Raw genomic sequence first — 18,720 nt, forward strand, 5'->3', positions numbered from 1 at the left:
AAAACTGGCGCAAGGCAAGTCCTTGTCATCAGGTCATCCCTCAAGGAAATACAAAACACACAATACCACTAGACTTGAGGAATAGCGAGAGATAGGGTTCCCGTAAGGTATACTCCTCTTGGCAGACTGCAGACCAAGAGATCTTTACCAATGCCAGAATCTTGAGAAACGCACACGAGTCGTCCTCTAGCTGACATAGGACGTGAATGGCCCCATACGATCCTACCCTGAGAGGGCAACTCAGCCAGACAATGGGGACAGCCACAGGGACCTAAACATCTCTCCAGACACCAGTCATGGCAGGCTACCCCTGTGGATCCCACACAGGACATGAAGAGACAGGGAGTCGTAGATTGCTTTCCCATGGCAAACTCCAGCAAAATGGGAAAGCACTGAGGACTCCTCCGAAGTGGTGTGGCCAGGCGAAACGACACTCCCAGGAATTCGGTCTGAAGCAAAGCCCGAAGTATCCTGGAGGTAAACAGGATGCGTATGCCCCGAAGAAGACCAAGCTTGGAAAACGCGTCCCTCGCCTTGCTGAGGGTCCGGCAGCCAGCTGGAGAACCGCTCCGTATGGCAGTTCACACCGAATTTAATCATGCCAGTACTCGAGACCCCGGAGGGTGAGGCAACCAATCATTGGGGTCTCTCCATGGTCGGGTGAAGCCGTCCGCCACATGAGTGTCTCTTCCCGCAGACATTGTCACAAATGACGAATACTTGTCCAGACGCTATAGATAGCGATCCTACGTGAGATCCGACTGCAGTCCAAAGTGGGCAACCAGTGATAAGTCCAGGCCAGAAGGTAGCGAGCAGTACTACTTCCCCTGGGAAAGCTGTAAATGTTGAACAAACCTGCAGGTAGTTCCATGCAGTTGGCGTGAAGAGGTCCCTCCTTTGGACTCCAGAGTCCAGGCCGAATTTGGTTGGGGTCCGAAACTCCTAGGTAGGCCAGGTCCCCCTATGTTGGAGTCATCAATTAAGTTTTAGATGACCTTCGTCCGAAGGTCACATGATTCGGTCATACCAGGCCGAGGACCCAAGAAAGCATCATGTTGGAGCGGCTGATAGTACCGGATCCTGGAGGTATGGCCTCGATGGCGAATAACAACTGGTCAATCGACCGGGTTGGGCCCCTAAGTGTGACCCACAGGTTGCGGAGCATATGCCTGGCAGCTTCCTTGAAGACGGACATCTTGGTCCTCGGGAGGCGGAGCACCGCCTGGACCGAATATTCTATGAAAGACCAGAAACTGGGTTGACTGGGAGTGAGTCAGATTCAATATGTCCATGTTGATGGCAAAATCCATGTGGGTTTCTCTCATGTCCAGTCGAGGGAGAGAACCAATCATCCACGCCGAGAAGCTCTCTGAGGGGATGAGTGCCCTCCATCTCAAAGTGTCCACAGGCGACAAATGCATTGGAAGCATGTAGCATGGGGATGGGGCGGGAGTCCACACCACTGCATCCTTCGCCCAGCATGGCAACTTCGGAATGGACGCCTCTTTTGGTCATGCGTAATGCTCACGGAACGGTCCAAGGTTCCGCAACCTTGATCCTGAGTCCGGGCACGGTCCGAGAGACATCTGGGGCTAGTTAAGGGGAACCCTATGAATAGAGACGTGTCAGCTCAATTTGTACGTGAGGGCAACCCCGGAGAGCAGACTCAGCCCTTGGATGCCAAATCCGTCAGTTTGATGTCCATCTCGGACAAGGGCCGTTTGCGGTTCTCAGGGGTAGAAACCAACTAGGCGATACCTATAAGCGAAAGGGAATTTAGTATTTTCCGCTTTCCAAGCTGTAACGCGTCATTTGTCCCGAGGAAACATCTGTGTCCGCGTGTCGTCGACATCCAGTGGTTAGTCCCGGATAGAGTGCAAACCCTGTATCAGGTGTTTGCGGGGTCCTTTCCGGACTCCGTCATGAAGACCGATCCTCTAGATGAATCCATCCGTTAGCCAACGTGTACCAGGGGTGCTTGGTGTAGCGTCTAGGATGGCCGGTGGAGTGTCCCCTGTAGGGTACCGATGGTTTCTGGCAGTGAGGTCAGCGGGGTGGCATGAGGACAGGCCAAGTGACCTTCTGGGCACGGGAGATTTTTCCTTTAGTCGTGATTGCATAACTGCCATAGAGGTAACACTGTCGGAGTGATACCTGGTGCGGCCAGCTGGGGGTCACCCAGCGTGCAAGAGGGGGTCACCCAACAAGCACAAGTATACTATACAGTATGGGCCAGCAGGGGAGGGGGTCACCCTCAGTCTGAACATAATCGGACACTGTAGGTACAGTAGTGCCGTAGTGGTTAGCCTTCAGACATGATTGCATAACTGCCATAGAGGTAACACTGTCGGAGTGATACCTGGTGTGGCCAGCTGAGGCTCACCCAGCGTGCAAGAGGGGGTCACCCAACAAGCACAAGCATACTATGCAGTATAGGCCAGCAGAGGAGGGGGTCACCCTCAGTCTGAACATAATCGGATACTGTAGGTACAGTAGTGCCGTAGTGGTTAGCCGTATAATAAAAGTAGCCAGACATTGCCGGTTCAGCAGTGCAGACGGCAGGAGGGGGTCACCCTCATATAACCATAACCGGGCATTGCAGATCCAGCAGAGCTGTAGGTAAGAGGGGGTCACACGTCCATTATTATTGTCCAGTAGCGGGTAGACCCCCAGAAATATGGACAGTGGGGGGGGGGGGGGGGGCACCCCTAGTAATAACAGGGCTGTATGTGGGGCCGGTTAGCCCCCCTGAGGGGTAGAAGGGTCCATACAGAACCTAGAAGCTGATTCACATCTACAGACCACTCAGGTATAATATTAGGATACACTTTGAAGTGTATGTATAGTGGAAAATTTTAAGCCCCTTGCAGGAAGGGCAGCAAAACCTTGGCAGGGGAGCTAGGTGCTGAAAACAGACCATATAATTTTTGTTGAGAGAAAGGCTTGATTAGTATATATTACATGTGGCATAGTCTTGTTAAACAAAGATATTTAAACAAAGATATTTATTTGAGCAGTAACATACCCCTGTAAATCTAAGATTCTCCTTAGTAGTAAAAAGTGTGGCAAGTCTACTGCTAGGATAGAGAACCTAGTCACATTGCATCAAACATCATAGTAAGCTACAGTGTGAGCTGTGAGAGTGCCTGGGACAGATCCTGCTATCCAGGATCTGTCACATATGCAGCATGTGAGACAGGCACAGTAAGTAGGGGGATAGCCCAATATTTCGGCTATCTCCCCTTATATAGGGAGAGGGAAGGCTGGCCACATGGCCAGCAGGCAGCAGGGCAGCTCGGTGGGCTCCGAAAAAAATGGCCGCCGCGGCTCCAACAAAATGGCCGCCGCGGCCACAAAAAGGACTAGCGCGGCCTACCGCGTGGTACTGCCACGGCTGAAAAAATTGCTCAGCATGAGGCCAGGGGCCACAGGGAGCAGGTGGGGAATAAGGGAGAAAGTGTATGTATACTTGTACAAATCTCAATAAAAATATAATCTACACAAAACAGCAAAAAGACAAAGATTAAAGATGTTAAAGATAAAGATTAAAACTTGTCATTTATTTCATACATTTAAAATAGAGAAAAAAAGTTTCTTATCACACTGTGTGTAGCGTTACTTACCTTAGCCAGGGGCCGGCCGCGGTCCTGCTGCGGCACAAGCCGCGCGAGGCTCATCCGGCTGCAACAGGGCAGTGACCGCGAGAAGCGGTCACGTGTCCCGCCTGAATCTAAGAGCGTGCCGCGGGTCTCGGCCGCGCTCTTAAAGAAACAGTGGGAGCCTAAATTGGCAAAAGGCTCCCATTGGCCCCTCCCCATACACTTACCTTTTGGGGGTGTGGATATGACAGGAGCCAATCACATTAATTTAGAAGGTACTTATACTCACCTTTTTCCCTTAGTCCTTGCCCTATCGGGGTTTCTGTTGCAGTTCCCTTTAGCGCTTGGTGTGTTCAGTTGTGTTCCTTCGTATTGACCTTGGCTTTGTTTCTGACTACGTTATCTCTTTATCCTTATCTGTTCTGTTTGCCGGCTTGCTCTTTACTGTGTACCAGACCCCGGCTAGTCCTAGTTTACGCTGTCTCTCTGTGCCCTTGACCTCGGATCGTTCCTGACTCTGTCTCCTGTCATATACGTCGAGTCCGGCCATTCAAAGGTCCGGTAGACGTATCTCTCCTCTGTGTTGTCTTTTGTTGAGTTGAATCCTGCGAGTTGGGGTATATTTTCGTTACATTACGATAGGGCCATGGACCCCGCAGATTTAGCTCAGCAAATGGCTTCTCATGAGGCTAGGTTTGTAGAGCAGGACCACCGTATGGATCAGATAGCTCAGGCTCTCCAGACGCTCTTGTCTAGAACTATTCCTGCAACCGCACCTAACCCTCCTACACCTCTTCTTCCCGAAGTATCCACTATGCCTAATACTTCGCCCCATTTAACACCCCCTTCCAGGTATGGAGGGGAGGCTAAGACATGCAGAGGTTTCATTAATCAAATAGAATTCCACTTTGAGATGTATCCACGTTCCTTTCCCACTGATAGGTCTAAAGTGGAGTTTTTGATGCATCAACTTACTGACAAAGCACTTGAGTGGGCAAATCCTATTTGGGAAGCCAATGGACCTATGGGGAATAATTTCAATAGTTTCCTTATGGCTTTCCGTAGAACTTTTGACACCACTAAAAGGTCAAAGAATGCCGCCAGAACATTAATGAGAATCAAACAGGGCTCTAGGTCTGTGGCTGACTATGCCATTCAGTTTCGTACCCTTGCTTCACAGGTAGATTGGACCAACAATGGGTTAACTACTGCATTTATGGAAGGTTTATCTGACACTATATTGGATGAGGTAGCAGCTAGGGAGCTTTGTATTGCATTAGAGGACCTTATTGACTACCCCATTGATATAGATAACAGAATTCGTTACAGGCTCTATACCAAGAACAGGAATAGACGTTTAGTTACACCTAATAACCCCAAAGTTGATAAACGTGAGAGTTTCAGAGTATCTGAGGAGGAACCCATGCAATTAGGGGTTGCCAAACTCTCTGATACTGAAAAATTGCATAGAAGAAGGGACGGACTCTGCCTATACTGTGGTAGGAGAGACCATACGATAAAGGAATGTCCTGTGCTTCCGGGAAACTCTCGCACCTAAGACCTTATAGGGGACTGGCCCTGGGTGTGATATCTAAGTCTCCTAAATTGCCTCCTAACCGTTTGCTTCTCCCTGTTTCTCTTGATATGGGAGAGAGTTGTATAGCTGAAAGCATGCTAGCCTTGGTTGATTCCGGGGCTGCTGAGAACTTCATGGACTCTGGTTTTGTTACGAAACACAACATTCCCATCAGAGAGAGGGAGATACCCTTGGCCATTGAGGCCATAGATGGTAGACCTTTAAGTACTCCAGTCGTTACCCATGAAACTGTACCATTATTTATGTACACAGGGGTTTTACACTTTGAGACTGTTCAGTTCCAGGTTATCACCTCTCCCTCTTCTCATATCATGTTAGGGTACCCATGGTTACGTTCTCACAATCCCATTTTCGACTGGGAGTCGGGACAATGAAAATCATGGAGCAAAGCCTGCCACGAATCTTGTATGATTAAAGTCACCCCTTTAAATTCTATTAATATTCCTACTACTCCTCCTTTGTCTACTGTTATACCTCCTCAGTACTTGTTTCTCAAGACTGTATTCGATAAAAAGGAAGCTGATAAATTACCGCCTCACAGACCCTATGATTGTGCTATCGATTTATTGCCTGGCACTATACCTCCAAAGGGCAGGGTGTACCCTTTATCTATTCAAGAAAACCGTATTATGGAGGAGTATGTTAAGGAATCACTAGAAAAGGGGTTCATTAGGAGATCCTCTTCTCCGGCTGGAGCGGGGTTCTTCTTCGTATATAAGAAAGAACAGTGATTTAAGACCGTATATCGATTATAGAGGTCTAAATAAAATCACTATCAAAAATGCTTACCCTATACCTTTAATCACAGAATTGTTTGACAAGCTGAAACATGCTACTGTATTCACTAAATTGGACCTAACAGGTGCATACAATTTAATACGTATTAAGAAAGACCACGAATGGAAGACGGCATTCAACACTAGATCCGGTCATTACGAGTATACTGTTATGCTATTTGGTCTTTGCAATGCCCCAGCAGTATTTCAAGAATTTATTAATGACGTCTTAAGAGACTTTATTTACACATTTGTAATCATGTACTTGGACGACATACTAATATATTCTACAGATTCACAGACATGTTACAACAGTCCTGAAGACCCTTCTTGCTAATGGTCTTTATTGTAAACTAGAAAAATGTTTATTTGACCAACTCGAAGTCCAGTTTTTGGGGTATTTGATTTCCGCTAAAGGTTTTCGTATGGATCCCCAGAAGCTTTCTGCTGTCATAGAGTGGCCTCTACCACAAGGTTTGAAAGCCATTCAGCGTTTTCTTGGTTTCTCTAACTATTATAGACGCTTTATTAAGGGTTTTTCTTCTATTGTAGCGCCTATCACCCGTATGACAAAAAAGGGTGGTAATACTTGTGTCTGGACTCCCAAAGCACTTCAGGCTTTTGAATTTCTTAAAACTACATTCGCCTCTGCACCTATTTTACAGCATCCTATCCCCTCACTGCCTTATATTCTTGAAGCTGATGCTTCTGATATCGGGGTAGGTGCTGTTTTGTCCCAAAGCGAGTCGCCTGAAAAGCCATTGCATCCTTGTGGCTTCTTTTCTAGACAGATGTCCAAAGCTGAAAAGAATTATGATGTGGGTAATCGCAAACTCCTTGCTATTATCTTAGCTCTTAAAGAATGGAGACACTTGTTAGAAGGAACTAAGGATCCTATCCTCATTTTCACGGATCACAAGAACCTATCCTACCTTGGTGAAGCTAAAAGATTATCTTGTAGGCAGGCTAGGTGGTCACTGTTTTTGTCCTGTTTCAATTATATTATCACCTATAGACCAGGTGATCGTAACATTAAAGCAGACGCTCTGTCCAAACAGTTCGAAACTGCTGACAAACAGGAGATTGATGTTACTCCTGTCATTCCCCCAGACAGGATAATAGCTACTACTATTTTGTCTATTTCTTCATCCCTCTTGCAGGCCATACAGGCGAAACAAAGCATGGCACCTAGCGAGAGGCCTATTGATAAATTGTTCGTTGATGTTCCCGAGAGACGGGATATTCTGTCGTTATATCATGATACTAAGACTGCTGGACATCCTGGTATTTCCAAAACGATGTCAGCTGTTTCTCTGTATTTTTGGGGGGATTCCTTACGCAAGGATGTCACTGACTATATAGGTGCTTGTACTACTTGTGCCTGTATGAAATCTTCTCGTAGAGTTCCTTGTGGGCTTCTGCATCCGTTACCCGTTCCCGAGAGACCTTGGTCTAACCTATCCATGAATTTTATTGTTGAATTACCCCGTTCGAATGGTTACACAGTTATCCTGATGATAGTAGATCGGTTTTCCAAAATGGCTCACTTTGTGCCTCTTTACAAGTTGCCCACATCCAGGGAACTAGCTCTTATCTTCGCTAGAGAGGTATTCCGGTTACATGGTATTCCCGTATCTATGTCCGATAGGGGTAGCCAATTTATTTCCAGGTTCTGGAAAGCCTTTTGTTCAGAAATGGGTATTTCTCTCTCATTTTCTTCCGCTTACCATCCCCAGTCTAATGGAGCTGCTGAACGTGCCAACCAGTCTCTGGAGCAGTACCTTCGTTGTTTTGTGTCCCACCATCAGAACAATTGGTCTGACCTTCTTCCTTGGGCTGAGTTTGCTCGGAATAACGCTACTCATGATTCTTCCGGCAAAAGCCCTTTTTACGTTGTCTATGGCCAGCATCCCGTTGTTCTTCCGGCTGCATTCTCCTCACAGGGCATGCCAGTTCTGGATGAGCGTTTGGCTGGTTTGCGTAATACTTGGGAGCAGGTTCAGTGTTCTTTGGTGGATTCCGCTGCTCTCCAGAAGGCTCAGGCTGACAAGCATCGCAGAGCGGCTCCTTCTTATGTTGTGGGGGACAGGGTTTTGCTTTCCACGCGGAATATTTGCCTTCGGGTGCCTTCTATGAAATTGGCTCCCCGCTTCATTGGTCCTTATCGTATTCTGCATAAGGTTAATCCTGTTTCATATGCCTTGGGTCTTCCTAAGAATCTGCGTATTCCTAATGTCTTTCACACCTCATTGTTGAAGCCTTACGTACGCAACCGCTATACCCGGCATACTCCCCCTCCCCCTCCTGTCTCTGTCGAGGGTCATGAGGAATTCAAAGTTTCTGCTGTTCTTGACTCTCGTTTCCTTAGGGGTCGACTTCAGTACTTGGTGCATTGGAAGGGCTATGGGCCTGAGGAGCGCAGTTGGATTTCAGCTGATGCTGTTCACGCTCCCCGCCTTGTGCGTTCTTTCCATTCTCGTTTTCCTGCCAGACCTGGCCCTACCCACCCGGAGGGCGTGTCCTCAGGGGGGGGGTACTGTAGCGTTACTTACCTTATCCAGGGGCCGGACGCGGTCCTCTCTTCGAGCCGCGCGCGGTCCTGCTGCTGCAAGAGCCGCGCGCAGCCCATCCGACGGCTGCAACAGCAAGGCGGGCAGTGACTGCGAGAAGCGGTCACGTGTCCCGCCTGAATCTAAGAGCATGCCGCGGGTCTCGGGCGCGCTCTTAAAGAAACAGTGGGAGCCTAAATTGGCAAAAGGCTCCCATTGGCCCCTGTCATGCCACACTCCCCATACACTTACCTTTTGGGGGTGTGGATATGACAGAAGCCAATCACATTAATTTAGAAGGTACTTATACTCACCTTTTTCCCTTAGTCCTTGCCCTATCGGGGTTTATGTTGCAGTTCCCTTTAGCGCTTGTTGTGTTCAGTTGTGTTCCTTCGTATTGACTTTGTTTCTGACTACGTTATCTCTTTATCCTTATCTGTTCTGTTTGCCGGCTTGCTGTTTACTGTGTACCAGACCCCGGCTAATCCTAGTTTACGCTTTCTCTTTGTGCCCTTGACCTCGGATGGTTCCTGACTCTGTCTCCTCTCATATACGTCGAGTCCGGCCATTCTAAGGTCCGGTAGACGTATCTCTCCTCTGTGTTGTCTTTTGTTGAGTTGAATCCTGCTAGTTGGGGTATATTTTCGTTACACTGTGTGAGTGGAGAGTGCTATCGTGAAAGAAATATAGTGATAAGAAAGAGAAAAGTATATGTACAGCTGTACGCTATCGAACTAAAACTTCCCTTGTGCTGGCAGGCAGCCAGACTATTCATAGAAGTGGCAACACCTATGTCTCATAGTTGCTACTACAGAACAATAACAAATTGTTATGAAATAGATAGAAAGTATATGTTATGTCCAGAAATGTGGATAGCTAGTCAAACTCGAATCTAACTTGTAGACTGTCATCAGTCTTATCTTGCCTTTGTTTTGGCACAAAGACTTTTTAGCTAAAACCCATTCTGATGTGTATGTTGTTTATCTAAGGGTATGGACTTCTACTCTAAAGTAGTATTTAACTGATTTGGAATGCTACAAATTCTTCCCGAGGGAAATTTTTCAGCTTCGCGGCATTCTTTCAGAGATTGTGTGAATGAGAGAGTTAGTGTGCAACTTTTGGTTATTCTATTTTCTTAGCATCTGTTTACTTTCCAAAATGGAACCATCTGACAGGACATGGCCTCAGGGGCACTTTGTAAAATTCCTTCTACAAGCCATTTCTACTTTTTACTCCTTGAACAATATACTTGGAAAGGAAGTCAGCACAGGACTATTAAAATTGGACTCTAAATATCCCCCATTATAAACAGTGGGAATCACCTATATTTATGTATCACTGGCATTTATAAAGTAACAACATATTCTGCAGGGCTGTACAATTGGGAGAACAATACAATATAAACAGACCGAAACAAAAGGTAGATGGCCCTGCCCGTGAGCTTACAATCTAAAGGTAAAATAGGGAAATGAGACAAGAGGTAGCAGAGGAAATTGAAGGTGATGGCAGAGAGAATTTATAGTGTGACTGCAGTGATTAATAACATGTGAAGGGAATGAGGATGCAATTGACGGTGGTTGAGTTGGCTCAGCTGGAGAAGTCATACTATATAGCTAGAAGGAACCTGGGTGGGTGGGTAAAGCAGTGTTCAAATGAAGATTCTTAGTTGCAGGGATTGAAGTTAAATTGGGCCTAAGGAAAAATAAGGATGCATAGTTATATAAAAGAATTTACAGCTAGAAGTGGCAAGCGGGGGCGTGGGTTGGGGGTGGGGGTGGGGGTGGGGCGGTGGGGGGAGACTAGCCATTTGTTGAACATATTAAAATATTTGCCTATTAAATCCTATCAGCCAGATTATTAATTACTGCAGATAATTGCAAGTACAAATATTACAGTAGTAAACTATAAGTAAAAATGGTAACATTGTGATAGTACATTAATATGTAGTAAAAAGGTGGAAGGAATCCGGTGAGGTATCTTCTGAATCCCAGTCCGTACCTTAAAGCTGCAGTGTTCAAATTAAGATTCTTAGTTGTAGGGATGGAAGTTAAATTGGGCCCTAAAACTGCAGTGTTCCAATAAAGATTCTTAGTTGCAGAGATAGATTTACAGTATAAACTACTGAAGATTGTAGTGACAAATTAACATATGATACTGTATATGTTGATTTATTATCTTTTTGTTGGCTTGGAAAAATTGCCAGCATTTCTTAAAAGAAGACTCCCACAGTATGGATCTGGGACCTATTAAACTACATCTAGTTTGTATGCTCATGCTTGATGTGAAATAAGCATGTTTCAGCCAGACACATCCACGTCTAGGATAACCTAGGCATTTGGGCACATTGTCTGATAGGAAATCTGACCCACAGCCTTATCATAAGACCAGCTTTGTAGGCATACCTACCAACTCCAGTGTTCAGAGAAGTGAGATGCCGATGTGAGGGGCCCATTGGCTCTGCTCAAACGAATAGAACTTTCTGGAAAGGGGGTGGGTATGCCTGGCTTACATGCATTCACACCAGGCTGCCAGGCAATCATCTAAAGCCAGCCTTCTGACGGCAGACCCATCAGGGAGCATTGTTTCAGTGGTTGTTCAGCTACATTGTCCTACTGCCCTAAACATAGCGCTTGCTCGGTCTAACACAAGGGCCTGACAGTGAAAGTGGCATCTGATGCACAAATGCTCTGTTACAACTTGTATTTGTTAAAAATATAAAAAAAAAACAGATAGCTAGTGGTAGTGAATGTGGGAATGAATAACAGTAAGACATATTTCATGCCTTTGAGGCACTGAGTCCTTGGCACATTTTTCAGTAAACATACATTTGCAGCAGATCATATTTGCATCAGACTCTTTTTCCCTATATCAGGTTGTCTTAGTCACTTTGGGATCTCTTATGTTTTGTGTAAGAAAATACCACTGAAACTTAAAATTAACCCCATAACGCCATTTCAGCGTTCTATGCCATCCGCATTTAAATGGGCTTAAAAGCGGCTTTTAATCCCAGAGCCACTCTGTACTTACCTACCTCGACAATCTCCTTTGGGGGAACTTCCTAACACCCAGGCTGAAAGTCCGGCCCTTCTGGGTCATGTGATCGTGATGTGTATGTGTCACATTAACATCACATGATTGCCAGGACACAAGCTCTTTCAGCAGAACATTGCCCAGAGAATAACACTGCCTCCACCAGCCTGCCTTCTTCCCATGGTGCATCCTGCTGCCATCTCTTTGTGGTGGACAGGGGTCTGCAGCTAGGCAGCCCCATACGCAGCAAACTGCGAGGAATTGTGTGATCTGAAATTGGAATAAATAAAGTAGCAACCAGGGACAACAACAACCAAGATAATATTGGCTTTAGAGAAGAAGATTAAAGGGACACTCCAGGCACCCAGACCACTTCTGCCCATTGGAGTGGTCTGGGTGCCAGCTCCTATTACCCTTAACCCTGCAAGTGTAATTATTGCAGTTTTCATAAACTGCAATAATTACCTTGCAGGGTTAACTCCTTCTCTAGTGGCTGTCTACTAGACAGCCACTAGAGGGCACTTCTGTGTTTATAGCACATGAAAAGTGTGCTATAACGTCGCTGGACGTCCTCACGCTATGTGAGGACCTCCAGCGTCGTGGAAATCCCCATATGAAAGCATTTTTAAATGCTTTCCTATGGGGAGGTCTAGATTAGATCTCCCCCGCCAGCGGCTGCGCATGCTCTATAGGTCTCCCCTGCCGGATGACGTCGGTGGGGGAGAGGCGTGGGCGGACCCCGACCCAGTGCCGAGGGACATCGGCGCTGGATACAGGTAAGTCACTGAAGCAACTTGGGATGGGGGATGGGAGGGAGAAGGGACCTGCAGTTTTCCTGGCACTGGAGAGTCCCTAAAAACTAAGGGTGTGGCAAGACCAATAACAACATAACCTGAATTCAATTCATGGCCAGTGATCAGTATATTCACAGATAAGAATAAGTAAAGTTTGGTTAGACATCAAAGGAGTTGTAGTCATGCAACAGTGGATGGATTACATTTAGCTGCTTCTCTTCTATTTTAAATGCAGTCTTTCTCTTTTCATTTTTTTTACTCAATTTCTCAGTTTTGACTGTATTGGGAATTGAACATTTAAAATTCATTAGTCCAATCACGACAAATCACATTTTAGTATCGAACTTTGACTGTTTAGGCTACCTTTTACCCAAATATATTTCTAAACTCTGGCAAGTATAGTTGAAACTAAGTTAAAAAATTCTAAACCCCCCTAGGTGATGATTCATGGGTAAAAGCAAATACCATGGTTTCTGTGGAATGTTTCTAATGATTGCTCTAAATGTAACACTTTGACCCTGATCTGCAACATAGACTGTTGGCCTAAGTTTTATCTATCACAAATATTTATGTGACCTTATTTGTCCCTATGAGCACAGCCCCCATGCATGTTATTTTATATACCATAACACTAAAGGAATGTTATAATGTTAAAAATAAATATATTAAAAAAATTATATTGGTAAATGTTTTCCTTTTTTTTTAATTTAGATTATGGTCCCCCTTGTTAAAAAAGACAAAAAATGCAGATAGCAAATAAACTAAACCTGTGATCCAGTGCCAAAACACACTCCTCACTGCAGCTCCGTACACCTAAAACGAGATCATCAGTCCTTACTATCTCTGATATAAGTCAGTGCTGCTCATATTGACATAGAGACCTATGCCAATTGCCCCAATCCGGTAATCCAGAGCTTTAACCACAATCTGTGTCATATGCTGTGCATGATAATACCAAAAGTGAAGACGTTTTAAAATAGAAGGTCTTAAGGAAGAAGTGTTTCCAGTGGCTGCCTATGTGACAACCACTATAGGCATGATCTTAGACAAATGTAAACACTTTTTGAGAAATGGCAATGTTTTACCTTATCCAAGAAAAAGAGCAAGGTCCTTCAGTTGAAGGGGATAGTGGCAGTCAATAGAGGTGGTTCCGTACCACCAACCAAGTAAAAATCAATTGATCCCCAGTTTTTGGGAAGGAAAAGGGTATAAGATTGGAAGGGGAGAAGTTTATGGCTAGCTAAGAATAATAAGGTTGTTGATAAAGTTATATGCAAATGAGTTATTTGAAAATGGCTTAAAGGGATACTATAGTGCCAGGAATACAAAGCTGTGTTCCTGGCACTATCGCTCCCCCTGCCTCCCCCCCTCCCTCTTGCCTCCACTCTGCTTTAAATAGAGGGTAAAAAACCCTCAATGCTTGGTCGACGCCCAGCCCCCTTCGACGTCCCGCAACGAACTGGATCTAATGCGCATGTGTGGCAAGTACCACTCGCGCATTAGATCTCCCCATAGGAAAGCATTGAATGAACGTTTTCGTATGGGGAAAAGTCTGATGCTGAATGAAGAGTGTGAGGATGTCCAGCATGAGAACCGGACCAAATGTCTGTTTCAACCCAGAAAGCACCCCCCAGTGACTGTCCGGTAGACAGCCACTGGAAGCAGATTTAGAGCTGCAATGTAAACATTGCAGTTTCTTTTTTCTCACTAAGTGCAAAAGGGACACTGCAACCAGACCACTTCAATTAGCTGAAGTGGTCTGGATGCCTAAAGTGTCCCTTTAAAACAATTTCAAAATAAATTATTTTCACATATAGAAGCTTAATTTCGGTTTATTGATTGATGTAATGATTGATGCAAAGTCTTTTGCTTGTATATATGTATTGGCACCTATCCTTGCTTGAATGTATGTATGTACGTTATGTATAGGTTGCACTAGAATTTGTTTTTTGTTACTAGCATAATGCAGTAATAACACACACTAAATATCTGTTTTTAATGGACACTCCAGACACCAAAATGACTTATATATACTTATTATGCTTACTAATGCATTTAGAAGCTTTTGGACCAAATAATTTGCTGTATTTTTGCATGGTCAATTTTGTATTGTTTTTGCTAAATAAATAAATACATATTTTTCAGTGTTTGGTATCTTTGCCCCAGCTCCTCAGTCCCACATTCCCAAATGCAATACTCCTTCTTGCTAGTTATTTTAACTGTGCACATGGTATGGTAGCTTTGTCTATCCCTCCTAAGCTGCAGTGCTTCTTTAACAACACAATTTCTGATTTCATTAAGAAGAACAGCAAAGGTTTTGGTAGTTATAGTTCAGCTAACATTTAAAAAAAATACATGAAGGCCTGACTGAGGAGCGAGCTAAACGTACACGGCTAGAGCTCTGTCCCGTAACCACTGCCTAAAGCTAAATTAAGCACATAACACAGAGAAAAATAAGTCCTTCTCCAAGACATGGATAAGAGGAACCCTAAGAAACACCACTAGAAAGGCCAAGAGCCAGGGGCGACCGTGTCTGATCTATTTGCGGCCTCAAGAACTAGCCCGACGCAAGCCCAAGATGGTGAAGGCCCTGCAAGCACTGGGGGTGTTGACCACGAGGCTGGAACAAAGGCAGGAGGCTACTGTGGAGGCCCACAAAACTGCAATGTTGCAAATTAACAACCTCACAGCGCGCCTGAAAACGGCAGATTGATGATATGGCCAACTGGTCCAGGCAGAACAACCTATGCCTTAGGGGGCTGCTGGAGACCGCACGTGAGGGTTCACTACTAGAGCTCATCCCCAAAATTCTCTGACCTCTCCTTCCTGAATTACCGGACCACCTATGGCACATTGAGCGGGCGCATCAAGCACTCCATGCCAGACGGGCTGAGATGAACCGTCCTAGAGATGTGATCATGCCCTTCTACTTTCAAACGAAAGAGGCCCTAATGAAGAAAAGCAGGTAGGCACCTATACGATATGAGGGTGCCGAAATTACTCTCTACCAGGACTTGGCCCCTTCCACGCTTCAAAGACGCCAGAAATGGAAGCCCATTACTGATGCCCTATGCTGGGCTAACTTCCGTTATGCATGGGGTTTCCCGTTCAGGCTTATGGTTATTCCATGGGAATGGCAGGAAGAAGAATGTTGGTCCTAGAGACAGTTTTAACAACCACTGCCATCCTAAGCTGTAAGTGAGCGCATGGGGGGGTGGGGGTGTACTGGACTGCCTTAGTTTTTGGGTGGGGTGCGGATCCTCAAGGACAGCCAGTTGAATACGGGGGCTGGGTCCACCAGCTTACTTGGGGAGGGAGACACAGGCCGGCGGGATCCCTAGGGGACAGCTGCAGCTACGGAGACACAAACCGCCATCACAAGGAACCGTAGGAGAGGCACTGACGTGCCTACGGGACATGGGGCTCCGCTTACGTGCAGCAATGTTGGTGAGGTTTACTAGGGCCATGACCGGGACTCTCCCTCACATGGAGCGCAATGAGAGAGTAACTCCTTTCAGGGACTCTGAGCTGCCCATGGGGACACCAAGCTACACCTAGCGGGTCATAACGGTATAGCCTCTGACATCCACCAAAGACCAGACAAAGGGCCGGGAGGGTAAGAGATGCCTCATGTTCAGAGAATTAAAGCCACTACGTCCTGACATTGCCTTCCCTAAGCACACTTACCTAAGCACACATCACTCACTCTTAGGGACCACACCTACAGTACCACAGTTAAGACCAAGGCCCACAATAAGCGCCATGGGGTGGCTATCCTGATCCTCCACAACTGTCCCTTTCAGATCACTGCCACAGACAGTGACCCATACATGCGGTACGTCATTCTTTCCGGCACCCTGTACACACACGCCATACACCTCATCAATGTTTACGCGCCAAACACCCTGTAGGTTAGCTTCTGGAGGGGATGAGAGGACAAGGCTCGTACACTGCCACACTGAACGCAGATATTAGGAGAAGACCTTAATACAGTACCATGCCCAGCTGTGGACAGAAGCACCATCAGGGGTCAGCTAAGATCCCAAGGTAGAGGTGCCTAGGTCAAACACTGCATAGACTGCATAGCACTGCCTCATAGACATATGGAGGGCACAACACCCAGGAAACGTTGACTAATTATATTAGCAGACCTGACCATTTCCTTTGTGGAGCACCTGGGTTTACCCAGGTTACCCCCAGAGGCGACAGACGTCCTGGACTCAGACATAACGAACAACGACGTAGACAGAGCGATATTGGGCCTTAGCGTGAGCAACCTTTCGGTTGACCCTGTTTAACGACTTCCAAACGGGAGGCCTCCTGGATAAGGACATGATATTGGCTAACATGGTGCTGCCACCCCGAAAATTACAGGCCCATATCACTCATCAATCACGACACCAAAATATTAGCAGATAGGCTTAATCCTTAGCTGGACAAACTAATCGATTCAGACCAAATGGGCTTTATACCAGGTAGACAATTATTCAAGAATACGCGTAGGAATTACGACATCATATGGCACCAACATAACAAACATACCCCCATCCTAGTTGTCTCCCTAGACTGAAAAAGCCTTCGATAGTGTCAAATAGCCCTATCTATTTACACTTCTCACCTTAGGATTCCCGGATTCCTTTGTCACATTGATAAAAGCCATGTACCACAATGTCTCTGCACAGGTGCATCTTACTGGACCCCTTCCATGCCCTTTTTTGCTCTCAAATGGCATGGGACAGGGCTGACCCCTGTCCCCACTCCTGTTCATCTTAGCTTTAGAACCCCTACTGCAAGTGCTACGTAAACACCCTGAAATTCAGAGGGTGAATGTTAGGGGCCACAAGTTCCTGGTCTCGGCTTATGCTGACAACGTTCTATTGACCCTAACGTCTCCGGTCGCCAGTACAGGAGATCCTCATGCAATTCAGCCCAATTTCGGCCTATAAAACTAATATGACCAGATCCAGCTCTCTCCGAATAGGCTTGTCAGCGGAAGATATGGCACATATACACAGGGACCATTACATTCAGATGGCAACACTTTCCATAACATACTTAGGCATACAACTCTGTAGAATGTATGAGAATAACTACCCCCCCATGATCAAAGCCTTTATCAGGGACATGGAGAACTGGATGGACAAACTCATTTCTTGGATGGGACGAATGCACTCCGGTAAAATGAATATCCTCCCAAGGATTCTCTATCTTTTCCAGGCCCTACCACTGCAAGTCACAAAAAACAACTTGGCACACCTACAAAAAGCAATAGGCACATTTATTTGACAAAACAAAAGACACCGGGTGTAGCGAAACATAGTGTAACATTTGAAACGTCTGGGGGGCCTGGGATTGCCTAACCTATATTTCTATTAATGCCTTTACAAGTCATGAAAGAGATAACCACTTCCCCTTATCTCCATTCCTCCCTGTTCCTTCTTGGCTGTGCTACTGAGCAGACATTGGCTAATTTTTATCATGGTGAACTGTGAGTGGGATCTGATGACTTCATAAGGTTTAGTTGTTATTGTTAGTTAGTTAGTTAGATTGTGTGTCATTATTTGTATGTTGTTGTTTTGTCTCTGAATAAATATTTATTAAAGTAGATGGACCAGAGTTTATATGTGTATGTGTACATAGTTTATGGAGTTTGGTAATATACCACAATCACCACCTCATGGATGATCTCACAGCCAGGGCACGGGGTACCTACGGGAAATTTGAGAAGATTTAGGGGCTGTGGAGGGATTGCCCACTGGCAGACTAGGACGAACTGACAGCAGGTGGGTTCTGGGGCGCTTGATGGGCAGGCTCCACCCTCCCTCCATTGCCATCCCTTCTCCTCCTCCTTCCTCTCGTCCTCCCCAGCCCACGACCCTCTCTCTCTCTCTCTCTTTCTTACTCTACTTTTTCAGTCCTATCTCTCCAATAGGACCTCCTCATACATAATTAGCACTCACAGGCAAATATAGCATACATAGACATATAACGGGCAATGCCACCTGAAAAGGGGATTTATTACCGATCCACAACCATTACAGTACCTACAGTTCTTCCATACGCCCTAGATGTATCAGACACGGGAAATGGTTAGCAAACACGCCCTTCAATACACCACACGGCCAGCACTCCCAGCTAAGATACAGCTGAGATTAAATGACCTGGGCACTGAACAGGAGAACCACAGTACTACTGAAATTAACATTGTCTGGCCACATGCATAGCACTAAAGGTGGTTACCATTGTCACCATTGTCACCAAAGACCTGGTATACCGAGAGTTTGTCACGTTCACAGAAAGCAGGAAAAAAAAAAGAAAAACCTTGACAGCATGTACAAATGACCAATAATGCCTGATAATATGTGTGCCACTACG

This window comes from Pelobates fuscus, chromosome 9, assembly GCF_036172605.1.
Source record: "Pelobates fuscus isolate aPelFus1 chromosome 9, aPelFus1.pri, whole genome shotgun sequence".
NCBI classification, from domain to species: domain Eukaryota; kingdom Metazoa; phylum Chordata; class Amphibia; order Anura; family Pelobatidae; genus Pelobates; species Pelobates fuscus.